Source organism: Haemorhous mexicanus, chromosome 17 (genome assembly GCF_027477595.1).
Source record: "Haemorhous mexicanus isolate bHaeMex1 chromosome 17, bHaeMex1.pri, whole genome shotgun sequence".
In the NCBI taxonomy this organism is placed as follows: Eukaryota; Metazoa; Chordata; class Aves; order Passeriformes; family Fringillidae; genus Haemorhous; species Haemorhous mexicanus.
Window position 1 is genome coordinate 14,229,347 of NC_082357.1, and position 23,057 is coordinate 14,252,403.

Genomic DNA, 23,057 nt, shown 5'->3' on the forward strand with positions numbered 1-23,057 from the left:
CTCAACGCAATGCCCTTATCTTTGACCCAAAATAAAAATTATTCCTTGCTCAGCGATCTCAAAATACAAAATTATCTACGCATGCACTAATGCCACGTATCAATCAACTTCAAATGCAAATCCCCACAGCGTTTAGCCCTAATTTTACCATAAAAGGATGGGTCCACGCCAAGCACCTCGCTCAACATTATTGGAGGGAGCGGCAGCTTCCATCAGCAAATCTTCTCCTGGTCATTGACAAATACTTGGATCCTCAGCTTTTCCTAATGGAAACAATCTGGCCAGTTCCTGAGAAAGGGTGAAGCACGGAAGGAGAGCAGCACATTCTCTTCTCTCCCCCTTTTCCCAGCCTCTCTCCTTAAAAACCGCTTCAGATCTGGAAGCTGGTGCAGAGATGGGTGCTGGGGGAAGGAGAGCAGAGCCAGGTGGGAGCAGCCAGACAAACCCCTCTGCTCTCTCTGCAAGGACCAGCATCATCAGCCACAGTGGGGAGAGCCTGCACCCCATCCCTGCTGACAGCAACGCTGCTCCAAGGGAAGCCAGGATGTGCAGTGGGTAATTAGGGATTTGCAAGGCTGGGCACACTCTGCAAGCCTTTTTCTTCCTTTTTGCAGCAGTGAGGGAGCGTTGGTGGGAAAAGGCGCTGTGCAAGCGACAGGAAAACACCAGGGAACACTTGAAGGAATGTCAAAGTGCAGATCAAACCCAGCCTGTATTAAATGTCTTTCCAGGTTGCTGCAAGGCTGGTGGGGTGCGGGTGGAACAGGCAGACAGCAGAGCTACTGCAGGGCCACTACAAATACCAGTAGGAGCTCAGGAAAGGCTGAAAGTCCCTGGGCATGTGCCATGCTCCAGCTGCAGAGAGCAGGGGAGCCCTCTCAAGGGGCTTGTTCCACTGGGGCTGTCCCACCACCACCAATATCAGCGACCCCTCCACCAGACACAGCGTTTCATGAATTCCCACCCTGAACCCACTCAGTCTGGGATCAGTCCCGGCAATGCTGCGAGCGCGGCACGCAACGGGTCCATCCAAATTTCCGCCCCACATCCTCGAGGAACAATGGCCTGTGTGTCCCTCGGAGGCCCCTCCTGCCACACGCGGCCGCAGCCGCCCTCCGAACACTCTCCCTCTTGTTCGCTTTGGCCGGGAAGCGGCGGAGCAGCAGGTATTTCCTGCCACCGGCTGCCATCCCCGCCTGGCCGGCCCCACGGGGGACGTGCTGCTCCATCTCTCATCCCTGGCATCCCCAAGGGACCTGCCACCCCTCGGGGACAAACCGGCATCGCAGCGGTTGCTGTCCCTCGGCAGGCAGGTGGCCCTGCTCCAAAGGGACACCAGCAGCTCCACGCACACCCCCGCTGTGCACATCCTGCTGGAAAAGATTTCCCTTCTGCTGTTCCAAGTCCCAGCTAAAATGAGGCTCAAAAACGTGCAAAACGCTGGTTTTGCCTCGTTTCCTTTGTGTGTTTCAGTGTGTTCTGCAAACAGGGCACTTCCTCAGAGCTCCGCTTTGGCTCTCACGTTCGGGAATAAGAGAGAGGCTTTTATTTTAATAGGAAAACAGGATTATAAATTAGCAGTCAAGCTGTGAGAGCACAGAGTCTTCCTCTTAACTGCACACATTGCCTTGGCCAAAGCTGGGTGTCAGCACTGGGGACACAAGCACGGAGGGGTCCTGGGTGCCACCCCTCTCGGTGCACAGCAGGTGCTGGTGGCCGGTGGCACATCCAAGACACTCATGAATAACCAGCAGCCACCACCCTGCAGCGAGGGCTTACACCGGATACCTGATGGAGGGGAAAATCCCAGGCAAACATCAGGCAGCGCTGCTGGCTGCAGCCAATTTTCCTCACATAATATGTTTCCTGCACTCATCCCCCTCCCTGACCTCGGCTCCTCCTTGGAGCACGTTCAGCCCCAGACGCACCGCTGAGCACAGCCAAGGCCAGCGGGACTGCTGCCATTTCGTCCCTCCCCTCTGCTCCCTGGTCAGGGCTGCTGTCACAATGCTGCAGACCCCAGCTTCCCCCTGACGGTGCCCAGAGCAGGGAAAGTGGGCAGCGATGAACACCTCGTGGGTGATGGTGCTCTGTGCACCCATGGGATGCTTGGGGAGCAGGGGGTGGAAAGGCTACATCCATCCTTTCTGGAAGATGCATGTCCCAGACTCCAATCCAGATGAGGATCTGAATCCAGCTCTGAAGGCAAGTCCAGATGTGGATCCAAATTCAGCTCCAAATGCAAATCCAGATGTGGATCAGAATCCAGTTCCAAATCCTGATCTAAATCCAGACACAGACCCAAGTGCAGACCCACACGTGGTATAATCCTGATCCAAATGTGGATTCAAGCCCAGAGACAGCTCCAGCTCCAAACCCGGACCCAGGGTCTGATGTGTGTCTGCAGGGACCTCATCCTGCCCAGTGGCAGCACCCATTGGATGCTGCCCAGTGGGAAGCCCTGCACCCAGCACTGGTGTCACCTGTACCAGCACCTGGCAGGTGCTACCCGGGGGCTTCCCTTCACCCAGCACCGGTGCCACTCTCTCGTGAATGGTCCCCGATGCCCAGTGCCTGTGTCCATCAGGGTGCCCGGTACCCAACACCACTTCCACCCTCCACTGCCCGGTCCCCGGTGCCCAGCTCAGGAGCTGCCGTATGCTTCCTGCTGCTGGCTGCCCGGTGCTCGGTGTGCCGTGCCCCGGCTCCCAGCGTGCCATGCCCAAAGCCTGCCCCTGTGCCCGGTGCTTGTTGTGCCATGTCCCGATTCCCGCTGTGCCGTGCCCAGCGCCCGCCCCGTTGCTCCCTATGCCCGTGTGCCGTGCCCCGGTTCCCGGTGTGCCGTGCCCAGCGCCCGCCCCGTTGCCCCCGGTGCTCGGTGTGCCGTGCCCCGGTGCCCGGTGTCGTGCCCAGCGCCCGCCCCGCTGCCCCCGGTGTGCGCAGCGCCCGCCGCCGCCCCGCCGCCGTTCCCGGTGCCACCGGCGGCGCTGCCGGCAGGTGTCGCCGCGGTCGCGGGCAGGCGGCGGGCGCGCGTGCACTTCCGACGGCGCTCGGTCATGCCCCCGCCGTCCCTCCCCTCGCTCCCGGCGCCGCGCGGGGCTCCCGCCCGCTGACACCGCCGAGGCGGCTCGCACGGCGCGGGAGAGCGGCGCGGCCGCCCGGGCATGGCCGCCGGGGCCGCCCCCGCCCAGCGCCGCCGCTGAGAGGCAGCGGGGCTCGGCCCGCCAGGTAAGCAGGGCTCCGGACGCGGCTCCGGGGGAACCGGGCGGGCCGCCGAGCCCGGGGAGGGCCCGGGGAGGGCGGCGGGTGATAGGGGCCGGCTGGGGGAGCGAGGGGAGCGGAGGGGCCGGGCGAGCGGGGCGCTGCCGGAGGCGGTGGGGGCCCTGCCCGCCGCCCCGTTACCCCCCCGGGGCTTCGCGTCGCAGTTGCGGCTGCAACCGCGGCTCCCGCCGGGCCCGCTGCTCTCCTGCTGCCGCTGGAGCGGCGGTGGCACCGCCAACCCGCCGCCACATCCCCTTCCCTTCCCTTCCCTTCCCTTCCCTTCCCTTCCCTTCCCTTCCCTTCCCTTCCCTTCCCTTCCCTTCCCTTCCCTTCCCTTCCCTTCCCTTCCCTTCCCTTCCCTTCCCTTCCCTTCCCTTCCCTTCCCTTCCCTTCCCTTCCCTTCCCTTCCCTTCCCTTCCCTTCCCTTCCCTTCCCTTCCCTTCCCTTCCCTTCCGCCCGCGCTCTCACCGCACTCGTATTTCCAACCCTAGCCCGTTCCAGCCCCCCCAAACCTCGCCCCAAACCCGCCAAGATCCCCCCAAAACGCGAGCCTGTCCCTGGCTCGGTGACGTCACGGAGGGGCTCCCCGGTTCCGCGGGTGCGGGTGGCCACGGTGTTCCCGGCCGGTGGTGCCGAAATGCCGAGCGGGGACATGGTGCATCTTGGATAGATAGCCCTGAGCCCCTCCTGTGCCCTTTTGCTGCAGCTGTGAAATTCCATTTAAATTCCTGCGTGTGTGTGTGTGTGTGTGTGTGTGTGTGTGTGTCCCCATTCCCACTCTCCCTGGAAATGTGCAGCTGGAGCAGCACCTTGAGCGTGGCGGTGGGGTCCCGGTGGAGGTGCTGAGCTGCCCCAGGGGTCTGCATCCCGAGGGCTCTCCATCTGCTGGAAGCGCCGTGGCTGATGTTGCAGACCTGCTGGAGGTTCTCACTGACGTCAGAGTGGGATGCTGTTGGGGTGCTTGTTTGTTCCCCATTGCCTTAGATGGAGAGCAGTGCCATCCCTTAGATGTGAGCAGATTTTGGCTTGCTGAAATCTCTTGTGGCCACTGGCCCTGCCCGCTTTCCCCTTGGCTGCCAGCGGTGCCTGTGTTGGCTGCCCTCAGGTGACCTCCCAAAGTGATGGTGTGGAGGAGCAAACCCAACAGTTGGGGTTTTGCGTGGGAGAGAGCTCCTAGGACCCTGTGCCAGCCGAGGGAGGGCATTGCTGGTGGTGCCAGCACCTTCCAGGAGCTCTCCCAGCTCAGCTCCAGCTGCCCCAGCTCCTGGGCATCACCAGAGCCTCCTTGATGGTGCAGAAATGGTTCCCTGCTGTGTGCCGGGACTTTGTGAAGCTCTCCTACCCTACACTGCCTTTCCCAGGGTGGCAGTGTGTGTGCCCCAGGTGGGTGAGCAGCGCCGTGGTGGCTGTGCAGATGTGGGTGCTGTCACCTGTGTGCTGGTGACAGAGGGTGGGGGGACCCACGGTGGGTGAGGCACAGGTTGGCTGTGCCTGGTGCCTGCCGGTGCTGAGACTGCTTCTCCTGGTGACTGTCAGTGCCTGATGAAAATGGACCTTGAGCTGCTGGGAGATGGAGTGGAGAAAGATGGGAGGAAGCCAAGTGAGATGGAGAAAAGGACTTGTTCCCCCGAGTGCCCTTCCCTCCCTGTTCCCTGTGGGATTGAGGTGTGCCTCGAGGCGTGGCGAGAGTGATGGTGGTGAGGGATTCATTGTAGGTCTGTACACGGGGCTGGGGGCACCCACGCCTTGAGCAGCAGCTCTGCAGGCCAGGAACTGTGTGAAGTTCAAGGCAGGAAGTGAGAAATCAAAAAAATTGAAAAAAAAAATACCATGACTGGTAGAAACCACCAGGGAGATTTAGGGAAGCAGCAGTGCTGTGCTGTGGAGCCCAGAAGAAGTGTGTATCCTCATCTGATGAGGAGCTGCCCGTGCCAGGGACCGCAGACCCACCTCTCCTCTCCCGGCTCTGTCTCCGCTGCAAGCCCCAGGGAACAATTGCATACAGAGTGCTTCGTTTCAGAGCCGCCACAGTCATTTCAGAGACCTTTTAGGCAGGAAAAGTGCTCTGTAGCGTGTAATTTGAAGGCTCTGCTCTGAACCTTCACTGTCGCTCTGCTAAATGATCCTCTGCTCTTCCAAACCTTTGCTGCCTGGAAACCAGCAGCACTGACCTGGTTCCTGGCCCCGCTGGGTCCCTGGTCTCCCTTCAGCTCCGTGCTAAGGTGAGGGGAGTTGCAGGTTGCAAGGAGCAGCCTGGGGTGGTTCTCTGCCTTGCATGGGGCCTCTCAGATGTCAGAGTCCTGGGAGATTTCAGCCAGTCTTAATCATCTCTCGCCTCTGCCTGAGCTGCAGAGGTTGTCAGAGCACACTACGGATTTTCCAGCCTGGAGGGTTGAGTCCTGTGAGGGCTCTGCAGGAAAATCTAGGGACTCCAACTGATTTTCCCCCGAAACGGGGGAGGTGCAGAATTTTCTGTAGCATCCCTCAGGCAGCTCAGGGTGGGGAAGGATCGTTTGTTTTGCCACCAGAGGAAATGGCACAACTTTGGTTTAACTGATGGAGCTGTGCCACAGCCTCACTGGGGGCACCAGAGGTGAGCCTGGAGATGCTGCACCATCAGTTGGCCAGGGAGTGTGATATCACTTGGGGTTTCCTTGTTTTCCCTTTCCTGCCTGTCCTTGTTAGCTGCCCTACAACTTTTGTCTGCTGGAGGCACACCTGCCGGGGCAGAGCGAGCTGTGCATTTCCTCTGGCCATGGGCACTGCCTGCCCTGCCAGATGCAGGCAGGGCCCCGAGTTCCTGGCAGCCAGGGCATGCAGGCAGCCTGGCAGGGGGCTGCAGGAAAAGGGTACAGGATGGGGAGAAGGAGAAACATTTGGATATGGAGGGTTTGGCTGTCACCTCTTGGCCTGGTTTGGTCCTGGACTGGGGTGGCACAGTGCAGGCCACCTGTGTGTTTTCTCTTGGCTTGCATGGCTTTGCTCTGCTTTGAATTTGCTTTGTTTTGGACTTGCTCTGGTTTGGATTTGCTCCTGGTTCCTGCCGAGCTGGGAGAGTCCCAGTGATGGTGGACTTATGGACGTCACCAAATCAGACACACAGCCAAGGCAAGAGGCACCAGCTTGAGTCTGTCCTAGCAGGCTGTATTAGCTGTGCCAGGCGTGCACCTCGGTCTAACCTGCCCTTAAATCCTGGTGGTGCTGGGGACCCCGCCCTGTCCCCAGGCAGTTGCTGCCACCCACTGATGACAAGACTTCCACTTGGCTTCCGCTTCTCGCATCCTATTCCACAGAAGGTCATGCCAGCAGGGCACAAGGCAGAGGAAAGGCAGTTTCCCTTTCCCTTCTTCACCTCCATGGCTACAGCCCTTCTGAAGAGCAGCAGGATGCATCCCAGCTGGGGTGGAGCAGGCAGACCCAAGAATTGTCCTGCCACCATCCTGTCCCATTGCCTGCCTGAAAACACTCTCAGAATCCACCTGCTTGGAATTGCGTGGATTTGGGATTTCCCCCAGGAGGACTGGTCCAGCTGCCTGAGGCTGGCAGCAGTGAGGCTTTCACCTGGTGTGGTGGAGGAGGAGGAGGAGATGGGAGGCAGGTGCAGGTGCTGGGGTTCCAGCCTCACATCCAAGCACAAGGAGCTCGCTCCGAGCAGCGCTCACCACCTGTGCCCACCAGCACCCATCTGGTAAAAACTACCCATCCCAGCAAGCAGAGGGCCACCACCAGCCCTGCAGGGAGGAGAGTGGCTTCCTGGGGCTGGCAGTCACCCCTGATTCCCCTGTGGGAGGCTGGGATCGCTGTGGGAATGCCGCTTCACCACGGGAAGGTGGCAGCTTGGTTTTTGCTTTGGTTGCACGGCCTAGTTTTGAGAGCTGGAATATGCTCAAAGCTGGGCTTTCTGAGTTGCTTTTTTTGGTTTTGTTTTGTTTTAAATGACAGCATTTCCCCTTTAAATTTACATCTCTAGCTGGGGAACACAGAGCCTGGTGAGAGAGGGAGTGTGAGACTTTTATAAAAAGAACGAGTCGGGTTTTATTATCCCTTTGAGACGAGCAGGGAAAATCTATACTGAAGGCATGAAATAGCAATAAAAATGGACTTTTTGCCAAAGCAAAATTAATTGAGTGAATCTCAGTCCTCAAGCCTGAGCTCTGAGAGGCTTATGAGTTGGATATGAACCACGCTGCCCCCTTCCAGGCTCTCATCCCCCAAGGAGGAGAGGCAAATCCTCCCTCTGGTCCTTGGTGTGCGATGTGATCAGCACCTGGGAGCAAAGGACTCCTGCTTGGGATCCAAGCAGGAGGATGCCTCCTGAGGGTGAGGATGCCTCCAGCCCTGGATGTCCCTGGAGCAAGGACCTTCTCCATGTCCTTTGGCTTGGGGATGCTGGCAGTCATTCAGAGGTCATCGCTCCAGCGTTCCCATCACTGTGAGTCACGGCATCCCATCTGGACTGTGGATTTGGGGGAGTTCAACAAGAAAGAAGAGGAAGACTGGACACAGGCTCCTTGAACCCACAGTAGAAGCCTGAAGAGGATCCTGCTCTCTTACCCTGGGCTTGCTCTTATTGATCATTTTCTTCCCTCACCTCTGCATCCTGCTCTTGCTGCACTCTGGGGTCTGGCTCTCCAAGGTGTTTTCTGGGCAAATCCTTCGCTGAAAAGGAAACCCTCCCTCCTGGGTTTTGTTCTTCTCGACGTCACATGCGGTGGCACCGGCTCTGCTTTCCCCAATTTTGGGGGGAGGGTGGCAGGAGGCGCCGCTGGACAGAGCAGCAGGGGAAAGGCAGATTCTTTTCAGCAGATGGTGCAAAGAGGATGAAGCTGTGTAAACCTCCTGAGTCCACTGGAGAGACAGAGATTAAATAGTGAGAGGGCCGAGAGGCAGCTCCAGGCAGGAGAAGGAAGGAGAAAAAAAGGAAAATGGGGGTGGAAATGGGATTGGAGAGTGGAGCTGGGGAGAGGAGTGTTGGTTTGAACCGGCATCCCTCTCCCACTTGATGTCTCCCCTCCAATTCAGAGGGCCTAGATTCAGTGCCATAAAAATATAGCCCTTTTCAATCCCTTATCTTGCAGGAGCAGAAACAATTGGCCTGCAAAGAAGGAGAAAACAATCTGTTTGACTGACAAACAAAACCACATTTCTGCACAAAAGGAGGAGGAGGAAGAGGCAGCTGTCTGGCTGCTGCTTCGGCTTTTTTCCTTTCCCCTCCCTCTCCTGTCCCCTTGCTGACGGTGTCAGAGCAGAGCCTCTACCCTTGCCAGCAAAACACCCGCTGTTCTGACTGGCTGGGTTCAATGTCAGGCTCCTGCAGCAAATGTCATTGTCCTCCCTGCTGTCCCTAGCCACGGTGGAGATGCACCAGCCCTGCTGTGATGCCCTCCTGGGGATGGTGCAGGCAAAGGTGATCACCAAGATCACCAGGGCAGAGCCCAGCTGCTGGGAGAGGAGCTTGCTGGGTGCCAGAGACAGAAAGTGATGCTAAAGAGAGGGACCAGGGCCAGCAGCTCGTGGCAGCTGAGCTGGGGGCAGAGGGGACACAGGGGGTCTCTTGTTGGGGGACCTTGGGAAGTTCAGCCAGGTTGTGGGTGATGCTGATATCGCAGCATCCATGGAGCAGCTGAGTGCTGCAGTTGGAGGTGCTGCTGGAGCCTGGTCCCTCTCCAGAGCCAGCCCTGTGCCTCAGTTTCTCTGTTTGGAAGGTTAGCTAGGTAACACGCAGATGCTGGAGGAGGGCTGGGGCATAGAAGTGCCCTGTGCACCTAAAGTCATTATCCCAACAAATTGTTATCCCTAAAAATTCATTACAGCAACCACTGTACCAGGCAAATGGGTGCTGGGGGGAATCCATCAGACAGGCAGGAGCAGAGCCCATGGGAATCTCCATTCTCCATCTCTCTGGAACAAACTCCTCACTTGGAGGATTTTTTGAAAAAGAAACTGATTTTCCCCATGTGATTCCCTTACCAGGAGCAGCAGCAGTTTCCTGCCTGGAACAGTTTTCCGAGGGGACTCTGCTCTGTGGGGACATGTGAAGCAAACACCCACGCTCTGAAAACAGCCAAATGCAATAAATACCCAGTGCCTGAACCTGGAAAAGCAGAGGCTGGAACAGGGCAATCTCTGCAGGGGCTGGTAGTGCTGCCACAGAGGGAATCAACAGTAAATAAAGGGGCACAAGAAGCAAACACTGAAGCCCCCAGGACACTCCTTTGATGCAGTTGCTGGTGACCTACTAGAATCCACTGGAAAGATGATCCTTCACTGGTGGGTGGTTCACTTTCTCCTTTTTCTATTTTCTGAGGAGCTGTTTCACTCTGCAGACAAGTAGCAAAATAACATGTAAGAAATCAGAGATTCCAGGTGAGTTAATAACAAATAATGAGTCTCTCAGTTCCTGAGTGGTTCTCTGGTTGCCGCAGTCCAGGCGTATAACAACCAGGCTTTCCTGAGCATCCTCAGCCAGGCTTGTTGAAATACTGCTACAGATTGATAGAAACATCCTGAATTCAAGGGAATTTAAGAGATCCAGTCTCAACATTCTTAGATTGCCAGAATAGAAGCTTTGACCTGAAACATTGGAAGAATTTGATTTATTTTTTAATTCCTGCACCTAAAATGCAGAATTTTCTGCATTTTTCTTTCGTCTTTCATTTCAAAGGAGGAGAGGAAGTATCCCTGCACACGTCAAACTGCAGGAAAGAGAAGATGTGAAAGATGACTGGACTACTTTTTACAACTTTGGCTCTTGACTTTCCTTCCCAGAAGGGGAAGATGCACTGTCAGCCTGTCTTGTGATCAGGCTGTATCCTTTTGTTACCCTGATAAATGTCAGCTGACCAGGCTGGGATGTGAAAAAGCTCCATCTCTACCATACCTTTGCTGCTTTTCCTCACTCTTGGGGCAGGGAAGGGCCCAGCATCTCCCCACCTGAGCAGTGCTTGCAGACTTTGCCTGGCCCCACAAGGTCCCCATCTCGTCCATGCCCTGCTGTGGTCCCCCAAGGTCCTCCAAAACCATTTCTCCTTTGCCTGCTCCTGCCCTCCAAATCCTCCCTGCCTTCTCCCTTCAGATCCTTCCTCCCAGCTGGACTCTGCAGGTGGTGGTGAGATTTTGGCCTCCATTGCTGGTAGGTGAAATGCAAAGCTTGTGCTGTGACAAAGTAAATCTAACAAAGAGCCAGATTTTGGCTCATTCAGTTTTTAGCAGATTTCTCTCTCTCGTGTTCTGCCTGCTCTGATCATGGCCATGGGAGCAGCCCTCAGTGTGAGGCCAGAGTTTGGCTCAGCCCAGCACTTGAAGGGAGGTGGCAGAAGCAGAGTGGGTTCTGCTGGATCTCCCTCTCTCAGCTTCAGACCCTGGGGGCACCCAGGGATAGTCACAGTCCCTGGCTGATGGGACGATATTTCCCATGGCAGAGCCAGCATTTGGTGATGCAGCATCCACCCGTGTTTGATCCAGACCTACCTAGAACCTCTCCTTTCCCAGGGCATCTCCCACCCCTTCCCCCAGCCACAATCACACAGAAGCTCATCCTTGGTGTTCCTCTGTGCTTGTGCCTCTTGGGATTTGGCCGGCATGTGTCAGGGCTCCTCTTCCTCTGCAGCTGCTCTCCGCTCGGCTGCCTCACCCGGAGCATCCCTTCCTCCTGCCTGGGGCTGCTTGGAACATCCTGCTTCCCGAGTTATTTCACCCTGATTTTACCAGGTCACGGGCATGTTGACTGTGGTGGCACAGCCTCTTTGATTAGCTGTATCTCCAAGCATGACTTCCATCTGTCCATCAGTCTCTATTGCTAATTCCTGCAGCATTTACAGCCAGGCAGGGGCCTTGGTCTTTTGGAATAGTCACTGGTGGTGGCAGGTCTGTGCTAAATGATCTATTCCACACGTTTTACCTCTTCTCTGTTCGCAAATTGTTGGTGATTTTTTTTTTTTTTTGTAGTTGCATTAAGTATTCCAAGTGACTGCGATTTCCCCCATTGTATTCATTATTCAAAATTGTTCTCCAGATAATTTCTGCAAATAATTCGCGGTCTTTGCTCTTTTGTGAGTACTTGGTCTCAGGAATGAGAGTCGTTTTAATTGGGATCTCACATCACATGATGGGTTTTAGCTTCCCGATTGGGCAGGCTTAATTTTTAGACTTGAGATTTGGGGAGGGAAACTGTTGCAATTAAGAATTTGAAATCCACTTTCTTCCAATATCTTTTGTTGATGCTTAAAATTAACAGAAATTAACAGTCTGTCTCACTTTTTTTTTTTTTTTTTTTTCCCCCTTCTCCTTCCTGGCTAAAAATCCCTGCTGGTAACTTGTTGGCAAGAAACACTTGGAGAATATAAACAAAAAGGTGGCACCAAAACAGCTAAATTTAACATATCTAAAAACTGGAGTGATGATTCACGGTGGTTTGTTGTATATTATTCACCTCGCTCTGGTAAAAATAATGATCAAAATAATTTAGAAACTTAAAAAGTCACATAGCAAGGGGACATTTATAGCACTTGGTTTCATAAAATCTTCCATCAGCTGCTCTCTGTGTGCCTGAGAAACATCCTGTGGGCTGGCTGGTGTGTTGTACCCCAGCCCTCAGTGCTCCAGCCCCGTGCTGAGGCTGCTCCCAGCTCGGTGGAGGTGGAGAAAAGGAAGGTTCAACCATCCTGGCATCCCACACTGCCTCGATTCACACCCTCAGCAGGCAAGACTCCAGTTGCCTCTCAGAGAGCTCGACTCCAGGCAGAGGGCGACTGTAAGTGACTTGCCCAAGGTCACACTCCAGCTCCGTGGTTCAGCTGGAAATAGCTCCAAGGTCTCCTGATCCCCCCAGCAGCCCCCTCGCTGCCAGGCGAGACGGAAAGGTGCAGAGTTCACATGGCTTCTCTAACCGACAGCCTGGCTCCTGCCACCTCACCTAAAACCTCAAACCTTCTTGGCTCTGTTTTCTGCCCTCTCTGCCATCAGGCTGAGTCAATACAGCCCCCCTTGAGCAGCCTGGGCTCCCGTGGCATATTTATGCCTCTGGAGTGGAGCGTTGTGCCGACGTTCCCGTTGGTGCAGCACCCGCACAGCCCGGCTGCTCGCTTCCACCAGCTGCTGCTGCTGATTTCCCTTAAAAATAAAACCCCTCTAAAGGTACAGCAGGGACACCTTAAATGCAGAGCCGTGGCGTGCAGTTAATCATATCCTCTTAACGGGTTTATTCGCTCATTAAATATTTAAGACTCGTTTCTCTTTATCAATAGTGTGGAGGCGTGCAGGCCCCGGTGCAAAGATTTATGCACACAATAGGATCGGTGCATTTAGATTTGTTTGAAGGGATCTGAGAGCCATTTAAAACCCAACTGAGGGGGACGGTTGCTGCTGCTGCTGTTTTCCTCCAGCGAGATTTCAGTCTTTTCTGCCTCCTGACTGTGGTTAGAAGGTGGCAGGAGGTGAGGTTGGGGGGCACAGATTGATGGCTGCCTCTGGTACCCCCATAGTTCCTTTTGAAATCGCTGTGCCCCCTTTTTGAGGGATGCTGAGGTCTTGGAGGGGCCATGTTTGGCTTGACTGGAGAGGATGGTCCGTGGAAAATGCGGTGTGTGGAGGCAGGACCTAGTGTTGGGAGTGTGTCTGTGGAAGCGGTGTTTTGATCCCTGCTTCCCACTGCTGTCTGTGGGAAGAGCTTTGCTGTTGTGGCTCAGAAGTGAATTCCAGCTCGTCTGGCGCCGTTCGGGAGCCGTCATGCAGGTGCAACATCTGTTGTTCTTCTGTTACTACCTGGGCTCTGCTCTTCACACAGGTGTAAGAGCAGTGGTGGCTGTTTTGGTTCATAGGATGGGGAGGGACAAAACCTATGCCATCATCCTGCCTCACCCCCTCCATCATCTGCCCCTCTGCCCACCACAGCTCGCCAGCCCAGACCTCCATCCAGAGCCTCTCCATCCAGTACCCAGCATTTGCCACCTTCCTCATGCCTGGTCCCTACGTGGGGCTTTGTGGCTTCCAGCTGCTGCCAGGTGTGTCACTCATCCTGGTGCAGGGAAGCTGCTCCTCCCCGTGATGTGTGTACACCAGTTCCCTGAGCTCCGAGGGCTCTCGGCTGTGATGTGGGGTGTGGGACGTGGACAGAGGCCTGAGTGACCATTGCACCATGTGCCCTGTTCTGTCCTTTCATGGAGAGCATTGCTGGAGCTTGCAGGGGCAGCAGGTCCCGGCATGCAGGACTCAATCTCCATCTCAGCAGCCTCTGCTTAGATCAGGAGGGAACATCTCATGCCAAGACCTGTCCTCCCCAGGCTGAAGCTCGGAGTCAGAGATGACAGCAGCTGATGCCCATTTTTTTTCACCCCCTGTGGCATCCTGGCAGGTTCTTCCCGCAGCTTTGCATGCAGCCAGACATGCCTGTTCCAAAACCTCCTCTCCAGGAGTGCTGGGGGTGGATAGGAAGGGTGAGTAGCTGCAGTGGCAATGGGCAGAGCTGGCAGCTGCCTCCTGAGGGTGTGAGAAATACCCCGGCTGGATTATTGACAGACAGCCCAGAGCATGGGAAGTGCGTGCGTGCGTCAGATATTTACCCAAACCTCTCCTGCTTTGCAACGTGCCCACAAAAAAAAGGATCTGACAGCAATAAAACTGTCGGGCGGCTGCTGCTGCTTTTTTTTTAAAGTTCTATGATAGCTTCTCCCCCCGCCTTTTTTTAATAGCTAATGCATCTGTCACTACTTTCCTAATGAGCTTTCCGAAAAGGGCCTTGGGGACCTCTACCTATCCATGTGGGCTTGGATCAGAGCGTACTCAGGGGAGGCAGAGAGAATTCAGCTCCCTGTTTCACCCTCATCCCCTCCCCAAACTCCTCTCTGAGGGCAGGTTGTCCAGAGGGAGGGGAAGGCAGCAATATCTCAGCACTCGGCGAGCTGGCGTGCACCCCCTGCAATCACAGCCAATAATGACAAAAAGACGGGGCTGCTGCCAGAGATAGAGAGCTGAGCTCCAAGCGTTACAGCAATGTCACAGCCTTGGGACTGCTGCTGGCTGCTACTGGAAAGAAATTTCCTCACAACAGGCAGAGTTATAGGAAGGAGCCATTGATTGCATTAAAAAACACCCTCCCCACCTCTTTTTTTTTGGCATGGATTTTCAAGGCTTTTTTTTTTTTCCTTTCCTTTCCCCCCCCCCTTTCTCTCTCCATTTGCCATTGAAGTTACGTTCAATAAAACCCATCGCCCGAGAGCGTCTGTTCGCATGTTCTCAGCAGTACAATGGGCAGAGGACTGCAGTGTGCAGAGCCCCAGCCAGCCTCTGCAGACAATGAGGGGCTGGCAGCGGGGCAGGGGGGGCTTCTAGTTTATTTTATTTCATTTTTCCCCCACCTGCCAGCCCCCAGTACTAATTGTAATCACAAAAGGCAAATGGGAAGGGACTGGGGGAGCAAGGCTGTGGTTCACTGGGGTCATGGTCTCCATCAGTCATTCTCCCAGCCTGTTGCTGGGTAAAAGCTCGGCTCCTGGGTTTATCAAAATGACTGTGCAGTAAAAGCCTCTTTGCCCAAACCTCCCCCCCTCCTCAAAAAAAAGCTGTTTACTGACTCAAAAAGCCTGAATTTCCCATTACCATCCATGGGAGACTTCCCATTGACTTCTCTAGGCACAGAAGGGAAAACAGAGGGTTTGGTGACTCAGGCACAAGCCTGGGATCTCTTCCTCTTGCTGTTGGCAAATCTTTTAGGATTTAGCCAGATTCATCCAGGGACCGAGCACCACCATCCCTGTGCCACTGATTGGGCACAAGAGGATGCACCACTTGGCAGGAGTGAATTCCTAATTGTGCCATGCCCGAATTCCCCTCAGCTGTGAGATGTGATGGTGCTCACCCCGTGTTGCACGATGGTGGAGAAGCTAATAGCTATTAATGCCAGAGAGATGCTTCCAGATCTCTAGATAAAAGGTGCTCAAGGAGGGAAAATTATTATCATCATGGGCCAAAGAGCTACGGGGGATTTGAAATCTGTTTGTGTTTGTAGGATGTAACCACTAAGGAGGGAGAGACTGGGACAATGGAGCATGCACAGCACTAATGGAATGAGCGTAGGAAAGAGGATATCTCTGGAGACCCTTAGAAACCATTTCCCAGTGGTAAGATCTACTTGGGTTGTTTGTTCTTCTTCCCAGATGAGAGCTGCAGTCGTGGACGCTTTTATCACTTACGAGCTGGACTAGATGGAGGCCAGAGAGCGCATTGTAGGGACGAGCCCGTGTGGCTCTCCAGTGGGTAGGTACTGATTTATCCGGTCTCAGCTTCCATTTCTGGCTTTCAGAGCTGTGCTTTATAATAGGGGACCCTGGAATGGATGTTTCAGGCCTGTTTTTCAAGCTTACGGGATGCAAGGTAGAGATGCAAGGGCATGATGTGGACATCTTGAGGCTGCAGCAGAAGGGTTTTTTGTGCCTTGGGATACAGTTTGAGCTGAGGTGTGGGTTTGGAGCGGCTCCATGGTAGCATGTGGTGGTTCCTTGAAGACATTTCACTTGGAGATTCACTTTTTCCAGCTGATTCACGTCCTCGTGCGAGCCCATTTCTCGCCATGGTGACAGTGAAGCTGCTGAGGCTCTGTGTGATAATGCTCCTGGTCCAGGCTAGAGGCTCCTAAAGGGCTCTGAGCCCAGAGGGCCAGGGACTGTACAAGTACAGGTTGTTCCCTTGAGATTAAACCCCAGCTAGACAAGCTGTTTGCAGTCTGTGGTCTGGCAGTGCTGAGTACACTGCTGTACAGAGTGTTGGGCAAGCAGGTGAGGCACAGGCAGCATCCATCCCAGCTCCCCTGGAGTGTATATCTTGGATCCTCACTTCCATCCTGCTCCAAAATCACCATGTCACCTTCACTTTGCTCCCTGAGACAGCCCCATTTTGTGCTCAGGGGAGATGCAGCCTTTCTCACTGGAGACCTGCAGCACACCATGCTCTTTTTTCCCTCTCCTGTCTTTTTTTTTTTTTTTTTTTTTTCTTCTCTCCTGGACACTTTACTTAGCTTCTTTCTTCCCTCTCATTTTCTCTACCATCAAATGAAAGCCATTCAGACCAAAACGGTTCAGTCTGCTCTTTGTGTCTGGAAAACAGAACACCAAAGACAGCTGGACCTACCCGAGATGGCCACGGCCGTGGCAACAGTGGCTCTTTGTTAGTGCTGTTGTCTCTGCCCCTATCTCCAGTGTCTGGGGCCCTGTCTCTTTAAAGCTTTAGTGTGCTGTGTCAAAGCCAACAGAGAGTTCAGCTTATTAATGGATTCGCTAGGTTAATATCCCAACAGTTTGGTGTGGTGTTTTTTTTTTTTTTCCCCCTTTCCACCAGCATAATTTAGAAAGAGGGGGAGGGGGAGAGAAAGATAACCCAGACCCATTTCTGGGGAGGAGGGCACGGCATGGCTCATTGCTTTGGAGAAATGGAGCTGGAATGGTTGGTCGGGGCCACGAGAAGGTGGTGGCCCAGCCCTTCACCTTCCTGTCTGTATGTACATCTCTCTCTATCTCCTTCTCCTGCGGGGTTCCCTGCATCAAAGCTTCTTCCAGTTCTTATGCTAATGAGGTGCATTAATGCTTAATGACTGTGAACAGGCTTGTTTAATTGCACCTATCTGAGCAGGAGGCACGTTGCTGTATAAGAGGGAACGACCATGTAAGCAGCTGCATGCCCTCCTGGACAGTCTTAATTACATGTAAAACTGATGTGATCTAAACCACCAGGCTGGTGATTAGTTTAGTGAGGCAGGTGGTACTTTGCAATTCAGTGCCTCAGAAACTCTAGAGCAAGTGAGATCAGATTCTTTCGTAGGCTATGGAGGATAAGGCAAGCCCTGATCATCCTTGAATTTGATGTTGGGTGGGGACAAGCACGGCATAGTAGATTAATTTAATTAATTTATTGCAGTTAGTTTGCAAAGACATTATCCGCCAGCGTCTGTGCAGAATACTGAGCAGTCCCATTAATGCAATGCTATTTTGCCTGTAAATCCTCTCCCCCCGCCCCTTACAGGAGGAATGAGCTGCAATGGTCTCAGCTTTCTGCAGCGTTATCTTGCGCTGGTTGAATGCAACTGATTGTCTGAACTACAAAGGGGCCTGGCTAATGCAAAGCCATCCCTATTGGCACCAGACCTAGATTAATGACTCTGCATGCATTGACTTGGCTCCAAACTGGATTTCCCTAAAGCAGCTCGCTGCTGTCTGCACTCCCATATCCCTAGCTGGGCTGGGATTGTTGGGCTGGTGAGAGCCACGGAGCTGGGAGCTTGGGAGCTCCAGGTGGGAAGGCTGTGGGTAAGGGGTGCACAGGTATGAAGGTGCCTGTTATCACCAGCCATCTGCTGCTCGTCACCCAGCTTCGCTGCTTGGGGCTATTTGTTTTGCTTTTATTCATCAGAGGGGGGATTAAAAAAAAAGAAATAAAACAGCCTTTATTAGAAATGGCTTTGGAAGGGGAGTAAAACAGATCCAGCAGGATTTTGGGGTCAGTTGTTCTCCCAGGATAGGTGTCTCCCAGCACACCTCTGCCCAAGTGGATGCTCACATCTTCCCCATCCCCACACTGGACTCTTCACTGTCACCCCACTGGACCCTTCCCTATCCCCACACTGAACCATTCTCTGTCTCCACACCAGACCTTTCCCCGTCCCCACACTGGACCATTTTCTGTCCCTCACTGGACCATTCCTTGTTCCCTCACTGGACCCTTTACCATCCCCACAAGGGACTCTTCCCCATCCTCACACCTGACCCTCTCCTGTCCCCACACTGGGCTCTCACCACACCCAGCCCCTTCCCCTCACCAGACCATTCTCTGTCCCCACACCAGATCCCTCCCTGTCCCCACACCGGATCCCTCCCTGTCCCCGCACCAGACCATTCCCTGTCCCCACACCAGACCATTCCCTGTCCCCACACCAGATCCCTCCCTGTCCCCACACCAGACTCCTCCTTGTCCCCACACTGGACCCTTCCCTTGGCTCGTCTCCCTCAGGCGCTTCCTCCCCGTAGCCGTGCCATGAACTCGGATCTCCCCTCTCCCTGCCCGCCCGGGCCCCAGCCGAGGCTCTTCCTGACGTTACTCCCACAACAACCACTTCCTTCCCATCCCGGCACCCCAGCTCCACAACCGTCCCTGCCCAGCCCCTCGCTACTCCCCGATACCCCTGTCCTGCTCCTCTCCTTCCAGCCACCGCTGTTTATTTTGTAAAAGAACTTGGAGGCTGTTTCTCCTGGAGTGAAGCCGATGGCGGAGCTGCCGGGTGGGGGGTCCCTCAGCGTCCCACTTCCACTGCAAAAGTTTCCTCTTGGTGTCCACAACCCTTGTGGGGGTTTGGGGTTAGAAACCCAGCGTGTGGGACATGTTTTTATCCAACAGGCCAGCAGCAGCTGCCCCAGATGAAGCATCCCCCCAAGCCCGCCATGTTTCAGGCTCAGCAGGGAGGGAAGGCCTGGCCATGGCCGCCGTCTGCATGTGGTGGGAAGGCGGCAGGGCAGGAGCTGGGGAAGAGGCAGGTGAGGTGTGTGGTGGGGAATTAGAGTGCTCTGGTGCCTTCCTCAGTGTCTTTCTCCCAGTGGGCACATTTTGTGGTGGCAGAAGGCTCAGCCATGGCGGGGCCAGCAGCTGAGGAGAGGGGGTGGGAGAGGGGGCTCGAGATGGAGGCAGCTTGGAGGGAGAGAGCAGGGACCTGCTGGATTTTGGTGGGAGCTCTGCCTCCACGTGAGCTAGCCCTGCTCCGAGGGGCTGCAGCTGCCTGGCTCCCCACAGGAAGAGCAAGCAGCTCCACTGCCATCTGCCCTCCCCTCGCCCACTCCATGCTGGCTCTTCCCCCATTGTCCCACCAAGACATTTTGCTGCACCAACACTTGGCCTTGCAATGGCCTCGAGGCAGATTTTGAGTGGAAAAGCAGACTTTACTTCTGAGAAAAGCCACCTCGAGCGCAGCTCCATGGTGGTGGCACCAAGGCAGCCCCTCAGCATCGTGGTCTTGCTGCTGCCAGGTACTACCAAGACCTCCCTGTGGTGGCAGTGGCACGGCCACCCACAGTGCCACCCCTCTGAGTGGGACAAGCACCCTAAGACACGCCATCACTGTGAAATCAGGAGTGTTTTGCTCTCCTGAGGGATGCTACAGAAACCGGTGCCACGTCAGGGTGCATCCCCTGCGGGGGGGTTCAGCCTTGCCTCGTCTGTGGGCGAAACACCCTCGCACTGAACCCCCAGCCTGAGCAAAACCTTTTTTTAGCACTCCCCTATTTGCCAAGCGTACTTCCTTTCTTTTGATTCTTACCACCTACATACAGTCTGACTGCAACGGCAAAAAAAAAGGAAAAAAAAAAAAAGGGGGGGGAAAGAATTGCAACATTCAGTCGAAGGCTTTTCTGTCTAATGACGTTAAATTTATTAACCAAAACTCCAGCTGCACCAGGCTGGGATCTAATAATATTCAAGCTATGGAGACATCAAGTAGAAAGAAGCTTAAAGCCCTTTTTATTTCACAGTAAAACTGTCAGTAAATAACTGGATTGTCTTGAGACTGAGAAAATGGGGATTTATCTTCCTGAACATGAAAAGTGTGCTTATTTTTTTTTATCAGCTTCAAAAAGCCCCAGCAACCTTGATTTTCCTTCCACACCGTTCTCAGCTGCTCTGCCAAGCCCCAAAACCACACAAATCAAGAGGCAGGCTCTAAAGATATTTTTAATTAAATTAATTCCTTTTCCTTCCTTCCCCATTTCTCCCTTGTCCCCTCCTCCATCCTCTCTTTCTCTCTCCCTGTGTCCCCAGCTAATGACTTCTAAGCACTGTGACATTTCAGCACTGGCTGTCACTAACACCACACCTCCGTGCTGGTTATAAATTGGGCACAGAGACATAAAATTCCCTGCAGAAGGTCCCCGTTTGATGATATTCTCCGAGGTAAACCTCCAATAGCTCCCTGTTTTCTTTAATAACGCTAATAGGCATAGATTAATTAAACTGTTATATTACTTCCTTCTTTCTACCAGCACCAGTTAGAAATCTTATTACCTGCTCCTCTCCGCTTGCCTTTTCCCCAAGGTGGTTCTATTCCAACCAGTTACCAAGGTTTCTCAGAGCCTGTAGCACAAGGTGAGACGGCAGACAGCATCTCCACCAGGCTGGATCCTGCTCCCAGCCCTCGGCTCCCAAACCCCACCGACCTCGGCAGAGCCCGGGCGGGCGTAACCGGGGTCAGGATTAAGCCCGGTTTGTCTGAAGAGGTTCTGTCTTGAAAGCAACAGCAGGGCTATTGTTGAGTCTGGATGCCCCCTCTAAAAGGGACCACAGCTGTAGGAAAGGGAATTGTATACATCCATCAACTCCTCCAGGGCCTCAGGATGTATTAGTTAAGATTGTGGGATAGCATGTCTCGGCTCCACTGAAGGGCTCCTTTGAATGACATGTTGGATATACTGTTGCACATCTGGCTGCTGTATTATTGAATTGCTCTATGGTTGCATTTTCCAGACCACGGGAATGTGTTGGTTCAAGAGTGTAGGGGGGAAAGGATGAAGGGGACAACATGCGGGAAAATTAGAGGGATGCATCCCGCAGGGTGGGGTGGGTTTGGATGGAGCCGCGTGGTGGAGGCGGGGAGGGAGCGGGGGGAGCGAGGCAATGCTTTCACACAAAATGCCGTGTTGCCATTTGAAATCCACTCCAGAGCTTCCTGCTCTAATTAAATTTGTCACCATCATTACTATAATGCCTGCCATTCCTCCGGTGCTTTTTGTTCTCTGGGATCCCAAAACATGACAGAGGCAAGGGCAGATCCTCTGTGTTTCCTCTGCGGGAGCTTTTTCAGAGCAAAGCAGGGAAAATGCAGTTGCAGGAGCTGCTTTGGGAGCACAGCCACTCCTGGTTTGGGGACACTGAAGTGAGGGACACTGAGCGTGAGGAGTCTGGGCAACTCTTGATGGCCTTTTCCAACCTTAATGATTCTATAAGGTGTCTCCTGGGACTGCTGATTTGCAGGAGCTTGGGTGAGTGCCCTGGGAAGACCTGTTAAACCCAGGAGCCCTTCTTGGGCTCTCACTTGGCTCATCCTGTTCTCAGCCCCTCTGGACCCGCACAGAGGCCAGTGTCCCCACTGCCACCTATGCTCTTGGCACCACGTGTGCCCTCTGGCCACTGCCAGTCTGCCATGAGATGCTGGGTACGGCTGCTCTGTGCCGCACTGGGGCAGGAGGAATTCACTAATTACTCGCAGCTCTTAATATGGCCCCTGAACGCTGCCAGAGTGGCGTGAAGGGCTCAGAGCAGGAGACACAACCTGCTCCATCGTGTCTTCTGTGTCAGCTTGCAGCGAACTGAATGCAAAAAGGCTGTCTGAGCTGAAAACAGCAGAGCCCTTGGAAATTTAAAGGTGCAGAGCACAGAAAACAAAGCCGTTTATGCTGCTGAATATTCATCCTGGCGTCTGATCCTGCCGGGAGCAAAGCCTGCACAGCTCCCGTGAAAGCTGATGGGAGGGAACCTTGGTCTCAACCTCATCTTGGGCTCCAGCCCAAATCTGAGGGGGGAGAGCAAATTAGTCCTTAATGCACATATATCTTAGACTAAAACCTGATAAGGGAACTCTCCTATGTTAATTTACCTGAGTTATTTGCTATACTGATTGCTGAAGGTACTCTGATTAGCGCATGAAATATTTCTATACCTTCGGTCTGATTAACCCATATCTGCAAAATAAATATTTGTCTCATTATAGTTATGCGATCGTGCAATCAAAGACCCTATCATAATGGGAAAGGGGATTGAGTATCCGTGTGAAAAAGGCAGGGAATGGCGACACAGAATGAGCAGGTTGGAGAGCAGGGAGATGAGGAGCAGGGGCATGGCTGCAGGGGGAGGCTCAGTGGTCCCAGTCCCCGGCTGGGGGGGTTGAAATGCCGGGGAGGGCACGATTCTCCTCCCGTTTCACCGGTGCTAATTGGGACTAATTCCGTTTGACTCAGCAGCGTTGCGCCAGTCCCAGCGAGAGGAGGGTCAGACCTTGGGAATCACAGGGGTGAGTCCCAGCAGGCTCCCAGCCTCCAGCTTTTTTGAAACAGAAGCAGGGAGTTCCCGGCAGCGCGGTGCGTGTGCCAGTCTCCCAGACGAGCTCTTAAAATAGCCCAGCGCACCAGGCTGTGGCACCGGGGGAGAGCGCGGAGGATGAAGTGTTCCGTCTTCCTGGCCCAGATCCGGGGAGAGGAGGGGTTGGCAGCTCCCTGCCCAAGGCAAAGGTGCTTTACAGTGCCATTTGGGGACGAGGGCAGTTGTCACCCTTCAGCCAGGTGGCAGGGAGCAAAGGAGTCGCCAGCCAGCAATGCCGGTTCTGCTGAGCATGCTGGACATCCTCCCTCAGCCATGGGAGCTGTAAGTCATCTGGAGGAGAGGATCCCCCCTCTGCCGTTACAGGGCTGTTTTGCATATGCTCCGTTAGGAAAAGAGGAGTTTTATTGTGGCTGTGCAGAAGAGCTAAGTCAAGAGGTTGCTTTATGGCTCGTGGATCCCAGCGTGGAGAGGCAGGCGTCCCAGATGCAGCATATAGCAAAGCCTGGCAGTGGCGTAGAGCACTGCTGCAGCGCAGAGCAGGGCTCAGAGAAAGAGCTGAAGTCATTTTTCTTCTAAGGGCAGGGGGTAGTGGGGAGGAAATATGAAGGCAGCCCTGTTGCTAAGGAAATCTGCTCTTTGTACGGTCGTACATTTAGGTAATGCTAATGAAAGGCCATATAGTAGCGAGGTGCGGATGTCAGCACTGTGCACTCCTGGATATTTGATTAGCATTT

At 54.2% G+C, this 23,057-nt stretch overlaps 1 protein-coding gene across 6 annotated transcripts in view; it reads left to right on the forward strand.

Annotated features, from left to right (window-relative positions):
• The first annotated feature begins 3,110 nt into the window (after positions 1-3,110).
• RAI1 (retinoic acid induced 1) overlaps positions 3,111-23,057 on the forward strand; it is a 74,201-nt gene continuing 54,254 nt past the window's right edge. The window contains exons 1-3 of one of the 6 annotated variants that reach the window (XM_059861918.1): positions 3,151-3,228; positions 15,266-15,329; positions 15,414-15,513. The gene's annotated coding sequence lies outside the window, so the exon portion shown is untranslated. Of the gene's footprint in view, positions 3,229-9,234; positions 9,532-15,265; positions 15,378-15,413; positions 15,514-23,057 lie in introns of all 6 variants that reach the window. The other 5 variants (XM_059861920.1, XM_059861921.1, XM_059861919.1 and 2 more) reach the window with 5 other exon arrangements.